This window comes from Dipodomys spectabilis, unplaced genomic scaffold (assembly GCF_019054845.1).
Source record: "Dipodomys spectabilis isolate Male_0828 unplaced genomic scaffold, ASM1905484v1 ptg000108l, whole genome shotgun sequence".
In the NCBI taxonomy this organism is placed as follows: domain Eukaryota; kingdom Metazoa; phylum Chordata; class Mammalia; order Rodentia; family Heteromyidae; genus Dipodomys; species Dipodomys spectabilis.
The window spans coordinates 6,623,924-6,636,610 of record NW_024870785.1 but is presented as its reverse complement, the minus strand read 5'-3'; the positions used below and the strand labels follow the sequence as shown (position 1 = coordinate 6,636,610).

At 42.0% G+C, this 12,687-nt stretch overlaps 1 protein-coding gene across 2 annotated transcripts in view; it reads right to left on the bottom strand.

The window, feature by feature from the left end:
- Positions 1 to 9,505, bottom strand: part of Ctdspl2 (CTD small phosphatase like 2) — a 63,094-nt gene extending 53,589 nt beyond the window's left edge. The window contains exon 1 of one of the 2 annotated variants that reach the window (XM_042687627.1): positions 9,208 to 9,505. The gene's annotated coding sequence lies outside the window, so the exon portion shown is untranslated. The remainder of the gene's footprint in view (positions 1 to 9,207) is intronic. The other variant, XM_042687628.1, reaches the window with a different exon arrangement.
- Positions 9,506 to 12,687: the final 3,182 nt, after the last annotated feature.

Genomic DNA, 12,687 nt, shown 5'->3' with positions numbered 1-12,687 from the left:
TTTCCCTTAACTAGGGAGTTTTTATCTGCCTTTTTAAAATTTGATTTTTTTTTCTAGAATTAAAAGGGATTTATCAAGCAAGGCATCTATTATTTACTATTTATAGAGGAAATTTTTTACTTAAAATTTCTTTTTTCGGGGCTGGGAAGGTGGCTCAGTGGTAGAGTGCTTGCCTTGCATGCATGAAGCCCTGGGTTGGATTCTTCAGCACCACATAAGCAGAAAAGGCCAGGAGGGGGCTGAGGCTCAAGTAGTAGAGCGCTAGCCTTCAGCTGAAAAGCTGAGGGGCAGGGCCCAGGCCCAGAGTTCAGGCCCCAAGACCGACCAAAAAAAAAAAATTAATTTTCTTTTTCTTCAGTGTAGAACTCCCTAGAAAAGGAAAATTCGTACGTAGCAAATATATGAAGATAATTAATGGAAATCAAAAAACTTATAAAATAACACATAGATACAAAGTAGGTATTAAAAGACTAAAGAAAATGACTGAAGACATGTAAAATAGTCCAGTCTTAGGGGTTCAACCCATTAAAACTTAAAATACTGGGCTAGTAGTATGCCTCAAGTGGTAGAGTGGACATCCTTAGGAAGTGTGAGGCCCTGATTTCAAACCCTAGTACTACCAGAGAGAAAAAACAAAATTAAAATATTGATTGGTCACCTGCTGCCAGAATGGAAACAAAGGATGCACAGAGACTTCAAAAGACATAGGCTGTGTACCAGTGGCTCACACCTGTAATCCTACCTACTTCAGAGGCTAAGATCTGAGAATCGCTGGTCAAAGCCAGCCCAGACAGGAAATTCTGGGAGATTCTTATTATTAAAAAAAAAAAAAGTAGAGTGGTGACTCAAGGTAAAACATTGCCCTTGGGCAAAAGGAAGAAAATTCCAATTAGATTACACCTGTAATCCCAGCTTTGAAGATTTGAGGAAGGTGGAGTTGGAAAGATCATTGTTAGAAGCTCAATATAAAAAAACAAACAAACAAAAAAACCACTCAGGCCTAGTGGCACATACCTGTTTGTCCCACCAATATGGGAAGATCATGATCCAGGGCCAATCAAAAAGTATAGATGCTCTTTGCCAGCTGTACACATGACAAAGGCCAACTATAAAGCTCAAGAACTAAACTCAAGAGCTCAAAAACTAAACCAATTAATAAATGGGCCAAGGAACTAAAGAGAGACTTCTCAGAAGTAAAAATAGCCAATGAACAAACAAAGAAAAGCTCGACATCTCTGGCCATAAAGGAAATGCAGGTCAAAACAATACCGAGAAGCTGGGTGCCAGTGGCTTAGGCCTATAATCCTAGCTACTCAAGAGGCTAAGATCTGAGGACTAAGTTCAAAGCCAGCCTGGGCAGGAAAGTCTGTGAGACTTTTATCTCCACTAAACTACACACACACACACACACACACACACACCACACACACACACACACACACACACACACACACACACACACAAAGCGCCAGAAGTAAAGCTGTGGTAGAGGACTACTCTTGAGCAAAAGGCCCAGGACTGACACCATGCGCGTGGGCTCACACAAACACACACACCAACAACATTGAGATTCTATCTCTCTTCAATAAGAATGACCATCATGAAACACTGAACAATAAATGCAGGTGGGGATATAAGTAAAAAGCAATCCTATTATGTTGTTGGTAGGGATCTAAACTAGTGCAACCACTGTGGAAGACAGGGGAGATTCCTCAAAAAAATAAGAAAACTACCTATGACTTTTAACACTCATGTTCACTGTCACACTGTTCACCATTGCCAAGTTATAGACAGCCCACATGCCCTACAGTGGACGAATGGATCAAGGAAAATGATATATATGACACAAAATGAAATTTTACTCATCCATCAGAAAGAATGTCATTTGTAGGAAAATAGATTTGGAAAAAGTATGTTAAATGAAATAAATCAGGCTCAGAGAGACAAAAAGCACGTTTTCTCTAATACGTGAAAGCTAGATATAAATTATAAACATCTGAAAACATATATAGTCATGTGAATATACACAGAAACACACTAAAGTATAGTATATTCTACTGGTGTAACTCCTTTAAACTTAGTTTTAACAAAATAAATAAGAGTACTATAAAGCTGGAACATTTGTTAAAAAGAGTGAGGAGGGGGAGATGAATGAGAGCAAGGGTGGGTGAATGCAATCCAGAGTATTCAATGTACACATGTGAAAACTGAAATTGATGAATAGGAATGTAAGCAAAGCTTTCTGATACAGTGAAAGTGAAAATAGCAATAATAAAACAAAGTATCAACCAGACACCATACCTGTAATACTAACTACTCAGAAGGCTGAGATGTCAGGATCTAGGTTTGAAGCCAGCCAGGGCAGGAAGAGTCTGAGAATCTTAACTCCAATTAAACCACAAAATGCTGGAGTGGAGCTATGGCTCAAGCGGTAAAATGCTAGCCTTGAGCAAAAGAGATCAGGGGCAGTACCTAGGCCGAGAGTTCATGCCTGAGTACCAGAACATAAACAAAAACAAAACAAAAAACAAAAACAAAACAAAAAGTATCTTCTGTTATTATCGTTACTGTGTGTGTTCCTGTGTCTGTGTGTGTGCACGTGTGTGTGTGCGCGCACACACACATACACACCCACACGCATGCACGTCTAGGTCCTGGAGCTTAAATTCAGCACTTGGCTGCTGGCTGAGCTTTTTTTTTGCTCAATGCTAGAGCTCTGCCACTTGATTCACAGCTAGATTCTCTTTTTGGTTGTGATTCTCAGATCACAGCCTCCCAGTAGCTAGGATTAAGGGCTTGAACCACTGGTGCCTCGCTTATTGTGACTATTTTTTAAATAAACTACTGTGAACAAAGAAAGGGTAGGATATAATGATAACAGAAAATTGCCAAAATGTAAAAAAGGACTGAGTAAAATCTGCCTTTCTACTTTTTTTGGGGGGGGGGGAGGGGGGGGGTCTGTTGTGGGGCCTGAACTCTGGGTCGGGGACTGTCCCTCAGCTCTTCAAGCTCAAGGATAGTGCTCTATCACTTGAGCTACAGCGCCACTTCTGGCTTTTCCTGCTTATGTGGTGCTGAGGAATCAAACCCAGGGCCTCATGCATGCAAGGCAAGCACTCTACCACTGAGCCACCCTTCCCAGCCCCTACATCATATTTTTAATATTTTTTTCTTTAAAAAAAGGAGACAAGTGGTAAGTTGTGAGGTACACAAATTACAAAATATATTTCACCTCGTTAATTCTGGCTAAAAAAAAAATCCACAACTTAAAATTTTTCTTAACATTTCACAATAGAAAATGGAATGAAAGGATAAGTGGGATTGGAAAAAAAATTCAGAAGAGATGACAAAAAGCGGAGAGGTAGTCAGAGTCATGGCTCATGTTTGTAATCACAACTGCTCTGGGTGCTGAGGCAAATCTGAGGCTGACCTAGGTAACTCAGTGAGATCCTGTCTCAAAACAAAAAATAAAAAGATATGAGGGTATAGTTCACAGATGACGTTTGCCTACCAGGCAAAAAGCCCTACGTTTCTTCAGTATTATCACTATTTAAAAAAAATACAAAAACATACAAATACAAATACAAAAAAAATACAAAAAACACTGCCTACAAATCATGCACAGCTTTGAGGAAACACAGTGCTTAAGGAAGAAGAAAAGGTAACCCTATTCTTTCTCCACCATCTATCTAGGGTTGCAACTCCTCTTCCTGAACAAGATCTCTCCCTACAAGGGAAAGAACACTGAGAGTGCCCCACCCTGAAGCCATGGCCTAGCCAAGATTGGATTAGACAAAGAGGACCCTGCTAGCAAGAATCAACTCACACTTCAAAGAGGTCAGGAACTCATAGAAATCCCCCACTAAGGCATAGGTACCCAGGAAAATACAAAAACTGGGAAATACCTTCCCACATTCCAATTCCTAGCCTAACCACAAAGTCACAAGGGAAAACTTGAGGCCAATAGATACGCTCCTAATTAGATGGACTTAAACCCTGACAAGACTCCAAGAAAGCAATTTTCCAGGTATAAATACTGTTTTTCCAATGTGGGTTTTTTTTCTGGTGCCAATTTCAGGGCTTGAACTCAGGGCCTCCAGCTTTCATTGGCTTTCTCACAGCTGAGGTAGTCTATCATTTGAGCCATACCTCCAGGTCAACATTTTGCTGATTCATTGGAGATAGAGTCGGGGCAGAGTGCAGGCCCCGGGGCTGGCATCAAAAAAGTTTTTTTTCCTTTCTCTCCAAAAAATTCCTGATACCACACAGTCTTTGAGGCAGACAATTATGGTTGCAAATTATCTTGTGTTAATAAATATTACAATGATACAAGCATCAACTCTGTTGATAATCTGCCACTAGGGTCTGGAGTTCACTAATTTCTACCTGAACAACAGGAAGAGAAAATAGTACACTGCATATAAAGTATTCTCCACCCCCCCCCCTCCCAACTTGCACTGATTTCAACTTAGGGCTTCCTGCTCTCATTCAGCTTTTTCTGCTCACAGCTAGCACCTACCACTTGAGCCACATCTCCACTTGTCTTTTTGCTGATTAATTGAAGAGTCTCTTGATTTGCCTGCCATGGTTGGCTTGACACCATAATCCTCAGATCTCAGCCTCCTGAGCAGCTAGGAATGAGTTAGTATGAGTTACTAGGACCCGGCATGAAAGATTAATTATTAATTACTAATGTGCCCCCTCTGCCTCACTTATGTTTGCTGAATGAAGGAAGTAGCAGCCTACTGCTACATCATACACTGATAGGAAAATAAAACTGTTACAAAATGACAAATCAAAACTTAAAAGACAATATAAATTATATAGACACCCATAGCTATCTATATAAAAAATGAAACGGCTAGGAGCTGTAATCCTAGCTACTCAGGAGGCTAGATTTGGGAGTTGTGGTGTGTCAGTCCTGGGGCCTAAACTCGGGGCCCAAGCCAATCAATTGGTTAAGGCTAAGCTCTACCACTTGAGCCACAGCTCCACTTCCAGCTTTTTGCTGCTTAACTGTAGATGAAGTTTCCTGAATTTTCCTGCACAAGCTAGTTTTGAACCATGATCCTCAAATCTCAGCCTCCTTATTAGCAGGAGCCTCCTGATTAGCAGGAGCCACCAGGGCCCATCTAAACATACTTCTAAATTTCACCAGTAATATAGGTTCAATTACAATTTAATACAGTTTAAATTAAAAATTAATGTACTCATGCACCACTAGCAAATTTATGTATGGTTTATACATGCCTTAGGGCATATGCCAAGTAAACGGAAACTAAAGCTGCAATGGTATGGTTTTAACATGTTTCACATCTGTTAAAATATTCTCATACTGGATCCAGGTGTAATGGTGTACTCTTTTAAGACCAGCACTTGGAAAGCTAAGGCACGAGGTCAGGAAGTTCAAGGGCAGCCTTGACTACAGAGCAAAAGCCTGTCTTATTTATAGACTTACAGACCGATAGACATCCTTATCCTCAAAGTAACACAAATGACTCCTTTTAGCCAATCTAGTTTAAAATGGTTAGGTAACTTTTTAAACTCTCAAAAAAAGTATATCAGGATGCACCCAATATGAAGTTCCATCAGGATATTTGATATTTAACTTCAAGTTTCTTTTCTATTTTATGCTTTATAACAATTTGATAAATTAGAAATAAAATTAGTTGTGTGTTGTTTTTTTCTTTCCCAAATCTAGAAATTCAGTTTCTTCTTGGAGGAGGGTGGGGGTGGTTAGGGGAAGGGGGTTTGAACTCAATGCCTGGATGCTGTCCTTCAGCTTTTTTGTTCAAGGCTAGCACTCTACCACTTGAGCCACAGCTCCACTTCCAGCTTTTTTGGTACTTAACTGGAGAAAAAGTCTCAAGGAATTTCCTGCCCAAGCTGGCTTCGAACTACAATCCTGAGATCTCTGCCTCCTGAGTAGCTAGGATTACAGGCATGAACCACCAACTCCTGGCTCAGTTGATTTTTTAATTCACAAATCTAAAGCATAATTTCCTATGACTACAATAGCAATACCATTTACTCATTCAACAATTCTACAATTAGAGGTTTAGAGACTAGTACATCCTTTTGAAAAGGATTACAGGCATGAGCCACCAACTCCTGGCTCAGTTGATTTTTTAATTCATAAATCTAAAGCATAATTTCCTATGACTACAATAGCAATACCATTTACTCATTCAACAATTCTACAATTAGAGGTTTAGAGACTAGTACATCCTTTTGAATAGGCCCAAGTTTCTTAAATCAGAATTAAGTGGGTTTTGTTGTACACCAATCTTATAAAGATGCCACTTGACCAAAATCAACTAAATTAATTTGGAAAAGATAAAACTTCTCCAAATCTTAACAGGGGATGGGCTGGGAATGTGACTTAGTGGTAAAGTGCTTGCCTAGCATGCATGAAGCCCTGCGTTCGATTCCTCAGTACCACATATACAGAAAAGGCTGGAAGTGGCACTGTGGCTCAAGTGGTAAAGCACTAGCCTTGAGCACAGAGAGGCTCAGGAACAATGCCCAGGCCCTGAGTTTAAGTCCCAGGACCAGCAAAAAAAAAAAAGGAAAGTGTAACATTACTACTAGCACAAAAGAAATTTCCAAGATATTCTATATACAATGTAGAAAAAATACCCATAAAATACCCATCCGGGACCGGGAAGGTGGCTCAGTGGTAGAGTGTTTGCCTTGCATGTATGAGGCCTTAGGTTTGATTCCTCAGCATCACATAAGTAGAAAAAGTTGAAATGGAGCTATGGCTCAAGTGGTAAAGCACTTGTCTTGAGCTGAAGAGCTCAGGGATAGTGCCCAGGCCCAGAGTTCAGGCCCCCCAACTGACAAATATAAAAAATAAAATAATTTCCATCCTATTTGTTATTCCTATGTAGTCCTATTATTTCTATATATCTATAAATTCAATGCTAAAGATCCCACCACTTGACAGTTTTTATAATTTTCAATCTATAGTGAAAAGATTAAAACTAGATGTACTGAATTTGGGAGAATTCTAAAGATGTAGTCTACAATGCTCACTCAGCTATCAGTAACCCAAATTTTATCAAGTTTCCCCAAAACATCATCAAAATACAGGCAGAACTTGACCCATAACTTTTTGTCAGTCATAGGTCTTGAACTCAAGGCCAGGATGCTGTCCCTGTGCTCTTTTTGCTCAAGGCTAGTGCTCTAACACTTTAAGCCATAGCTCCACTTCTGGTTTTCTGGTAGTTAATTGGAGATAAGAGCCTCACAGACTTTCCTTCCTGGGCTGGCTTTGAACTACAAACCACAATCCTCAAATCTCAGTCTCCTGAGTAGGTAGGATTACAGGCATGAGCACCTGGCCCAATAACTTATTTTAGACTCTTTAAGTCATATATTTGGCCCAGTCTTAAAACAAATTGGCTCAACAAGTATCCAACGTGACTTCATCTCCACTCCCATCCCATATTTAATTGGTTCTAAAAAAAAAGTTCAACTTAATCCTACCTACTTCACAGGTTGGACAGCAGTGGCTTATGGCTGTAACTGTTCAAAGGCTGAGATATGGAGAATTGCAGTTTGAAGCCACCAGGATACAGAAATCTACAAGACTCCAAACAACCAACAAAAAGCCAAACTTGAGGCATGGCTCAACTGGTAGAGCACTATCTGGAATGGCAACTGTTAAGACCTGAATTAGAAACATAGTAGCAGAAAACAAAACAAAAAATCCATATAAATAAATGACTGCCTCTCATAAGAGCTACATTTTGCCTTGACTTTCTTTATGACCTTGAGCAAAGCCTACCAAATGAAGACTATAATGATGTTTGTGTTCCTGCTTATTACTAAAACTTAATTCTAATATGTTGCTTAACAGTAGTGACGCTCTTTATCTTGCTAACAATATTGACATTCTTTCAACTGGACCTATGGAGCTGAAAGCTTGCATTACAATAAATATCAACTGATACATAAGATAACCAATTTTTAATCTTGACTACTGAGGGGACTATAAAGATCCAAATCCTACATGATCAAAAAGAACAAATTCCGAAAAACAAAGAGGCTCCTTATATTAAAAAAAAACAAAAGATAAGTAAAACTAGCTTTAATTTGCCATTTACCCTCTCCTTTTTAAAGGATAACTACTGAACCGCAAACGAAAACGTAAAACATAGCAAAGAATAGTGAGTCAGAATATGAAGCAATCTACAATCTGAAAATTATGCAGATAAATCTATTATTTCAAGTCACTAATTTGTATACTCACATAGAGCAGTAATCTTGGTACTGCCTTACTAGCATTCCAAAGACAAATCCCTGCCTTGGAGGAACATCTACTGAGTACATTTCATTTCAAGATCTTAGGATAGTTTAAGAGCTGTATCTCTCTACAGGCTTCCCTGAGATACTCTTAAAAGTGCTTAACATCACTCACACATCCAGCTACCACTAGGGTGAGAAGTAAATAAACACGATTTACTTATGCAATTATTAGCCACAGAATTCTGGCCAAGAACGCAAAAGCAAACACTCATACAGGCAAAGAAAGCAAGGAATATAAAACTATACGTAAGATTCACCCTTCAGTGACCACTAAGGAACCCAGAGGCCTCCCCCCATGAGCTTGTTCTTTACTACCCACTCGTGATCTGAAAAGGTGGCAATGTCAACCCAACCTTTTCACCGTAAAGAAAACAAACAGAAGTGAGTAAAATCTCGGTTTCCGGCTTCTCGAAAGATACTAACCATTACTGAGGTATGAGCAACGCCCCCCTAAAAGCACCCTACTTAGAAAGAGATACCGGGGTTGGGGGGGGGGGGAAGCGGGGAGAGAATCAGGTGAGCTCAGGTTAGAAAGGACCATCTTTTTAACTTCATCACCCAAGGGGACCCACGGGGGGGGCTGGAGAGCAGGAACGTGAGATCGGGGTGGGGGTGGGTAGCAAAGTGAAATCTAACCCCAGAAATCACAACACACAGGCCTCAGCCCGAGAGCTGAAGCTGGCGGGAAGTGAGCGCTCTTTCCGCTCCCAGGGGAAAGTCCGGGCCAGAGCGGCTCCACACAGCGGACAGACAAGGCGCCAACAGGGCATGCCTACCACCGCGCCGGGAGCGCTGGAGGACCGGGCAGAGAAGGGGAGGAGATCCCGGCAGACGGCCCTGGAAGAGGAGGACTGAGGCAGGGAGCCGCGGCGACGTCTGGATAAAGGGGATTACCTTCACTGTGACGACAGAGAAGCGTCTTCGGGTTCCGGCGATAGTCCCGACTGCGCAACGTGTGGTGTCTTTCCCGCTTTAGCCCGCAGCAGCAACAGAACCAGCTCCTTCAGCCAGTCGCCATTTCCCGCCTACCGACCTGCTGCACCGCACGGACAGGGACCCGGATGGAAAGCGGCCTGTGCGCGCAGGCGCGGTGACTTCCTCCTCCGCCCCCCCCCCCCCTCCTCCCGCCACAATTCCGCGAGGTGGGAGGGAAGGAATGCGGGCGGCCACCGCGGGGACGACGGGGGGTGGGGGGGTGGGGGGGGAGCTGTGAGGGGGAGTGCGGGGGGGGGGCGGAGAGGCGGGGAAGGAGGAAAGGAAAAACAACTTTGACTTCCGTGAAGGGGTTGAAGTACCGGACGCCAGAAAAAAAAAGAAAAAGCTCGGTTCTAATCACTGGCTCAGAAAAAAAAAAAAATATATTAGATCGGGGTCTCAGGACCGGACGAAGAAAGCAATGACAAAAACGATCGGGGCACGCGAGGGCCTGGGGGCTATTTGTACTTCAGGGGCCTCCGTAGGCGGCCGTAGAGTGGTCGCAGGGGGAGTAGGGAGTAAAGCGTTAGGAATGGGGAGGCGGAGACGTGAAGGACGGTTTTTCCTCCCGCTGCTAACGGAACCGCTGGAGGCCGAGCTAGGAAGGGGGTGGGGGGGGAGGAAGGAGGGGCGGGCCTTGATGACGCGCGCTATCGGCGCGGGGGCGGAGCTTGAGGAGCGCGCCCTGGGCTCTGGGGGCGGGGCTTAGCGCGTCGCGCAGCCTGGCGGCTAGGTTTTAGTAACTCTGGGCGCGATCGGTGGGTGGGGCCGAGCCGGACGGGGCGGGGCTAACGGTTTGGCGCGCTGGAGGAGGTATAAGCTTGTGTTGAATGCTCTCCGAGGCCCCGAGAAGATAGGGGGGTAGGGGGGAGGGAAAGGGGGCGGATCTCGATCCTTTTCCTGGGAGGCTGGGGTGACCCCAGAGTGTTCTCTCTCCAGCTTCCTCACCTAGATGACCAGAGCAGCTGCTCTGGTGGCTTCGATTCTATTCCACGCGTGGTGGCGGCGGCGGCGGTGGTTCTTCTGGCGGAGAACTCGGATCTTTGAGACAATTAGGCTTCTCACTACAAAGCCTGGGTCGAAGGATGGTCAGCGCCCACGGAATGAAACAACATATCAATCGGGAGCGTCCAGGCCTCTGAAATGTCAGTCTGTTAGTGATTAGGAGAGTTACCTCTGGACTAAAATTACAGGCCATTCTCATTATTCAATCATGAAGTGTGCGTTGAAAAAACATATATACCAGGTAACCAAAATACAACAGTTACAAAAAAGAAAAGGCAAGTGCAGACTACTGGTCCTCTAGAGGCTGCTGACAAGGACTGGCCACCTTGCCCATCCAGGGTTGAAATTGGATCTTGACAGCCTTCTTAGCTCCCCAATCCAACTGTGATATTCCCAATCTCTGGAGTAGCTAAGATTACAGGCCTGAGTCACTAGCATCTTGCCCTAGTTACTTTAAAATGTAAGAAAACCTAGGAATGTTTATGAAAAAAAAATTCTTATTAGTTATTTCAAGCATTTACACTGTACTTATGTTAAAGTTTTACTTCAGCACACTTTACTTTCTTCTAGTCCTGGTTGGGCACTACCATTTGTGTGAGTCATGTCTCCACTTGTGGAGAATGTCTCTGCCCGGGGTTCCTCAGATCTCAGCTAGGATTATGGGCATGGGCCACCAGCACCTAGCTAAAACAACTTCCATATGAACTTTTTATTCCCAACAACGCAGATATTTGAGATAGTTGATAATTCTCTCCCATCCTTTCAGTTGAAGACAATGAAATTTAAAAAAATTATGCCTTAAAGGCATTACCATAGAAGAAACTAAGAAACAGTTGATTATACCCTCATTCTATTCACCACCACCTCAGGGGGTGTATCACTGTGAGTTAAGTTTAGTAAGCCCAAATGCTTTTGCAGTTTACTTAATATCCTAAGACCATTTTCTCAAAGTAAGACTGTTATTTGTTTTTTATTTGTTATATTTTCCCTATTTAGTAACAAAGTATTTTTAAGTTCAAATATATTTATGAAAGAGTAACAAGTTGTGTCCCTTTCTCCTGAAGTGGCAGTTGTTAATGTCCATAAACTTCAGTAATAACACTGTCAAAGATTTAGACTGTCAAATTTTAATACAGGAAATATTAATGGGGCACAGTGGCACACACTTAATACCAGCTACTTGGGAGACACAGGAGGACAGAGTTCAGAACCAGGCCCTCCTTTCTAAAAAAGAGAAAGAGGAAATACTAAAAAATATTAAGTTACCTTCAAGTTATCTATAAGGTGTAACATACATGATTTTTATATATTTAAACTTGGGTTCTACTTCCAAGATCCCTCTACCTCTCTATTTTTTATATATATACCAAAATATACACATATATTCCAAAATTCCCCCTATCTGAATTCCAAACCACTTTTAGCCCCAAATAGTTCACAAGAGATACTCAACATGTATATGGAATCTTATTTTTCACTTGAAATATAAGGTATAGGTACTTTACAATACATAATTTAACTTTTTTTCTCTGTTGTATGCAGTGTATGTTCTTTCTGCAATTCACTACAGCAATAATGCTTATACTACATATTCAAGAATTAGAACTGTCATTTGCTCCTGTAATTATCTGATGACAATGCCCATTGAAATTTTACATTGTTAAAACTGAACTCAATTTTCTTTCAAACCTGTTCCTCAGTGTTCTGCATCTTAACAAATGCAATTTTTCTTTCTCATACCCCTGTCCAGCCCAGCTGGCCCTCCATATCCACATGGTCCACATCCAATAGATTCAACCAAGTTTCTGTCTGTAATGAACAGGTACAGGCTTTTTGTTATTATTCTCTGAACAATAAACTATCATTTATAGTGCAACAAGTATTGTAAGTAACATAGAGATAATTTAAAATACATAGGAGGTAAGCAGAGGAAGGGGGTTAATAACAGACCAGGCACTGGTGGCTCATGCTGATTATCCTAGCTACTGAAGAAGCTGAGATCTGAGGATGGCAGTTCAAAGCCAGCCCAGGCAGTAAAGTCCCTGAGACTCTTATCTCCAATTAACTTCCAGAAAACTGGAAGTGGGGCTATGGCTCAAAGTCATACAGTGCTAGCTTTGAGCAAAAGAGCTCAGCGATAATGCCTAGGCCTGAGTTCAAGCCCCACAACTGACCAAAACAAAAGAAAAAATGAGTAAAAGGAGCAGCAAATATAAATGAAGTATATGATATCATAGTGAACTCTTTGTACAATTAATTTACACTATACCACATCTCATTGGAGCCACAGACCCCCTGATAAGTTAAGCCATTACAGTAAGTGACGGTCTTCCTTGAAAGTTTTGTTTTTGTGAGGGCTTTTTTTTTTGTACAAGGGTCTCTATCTCTTACTCA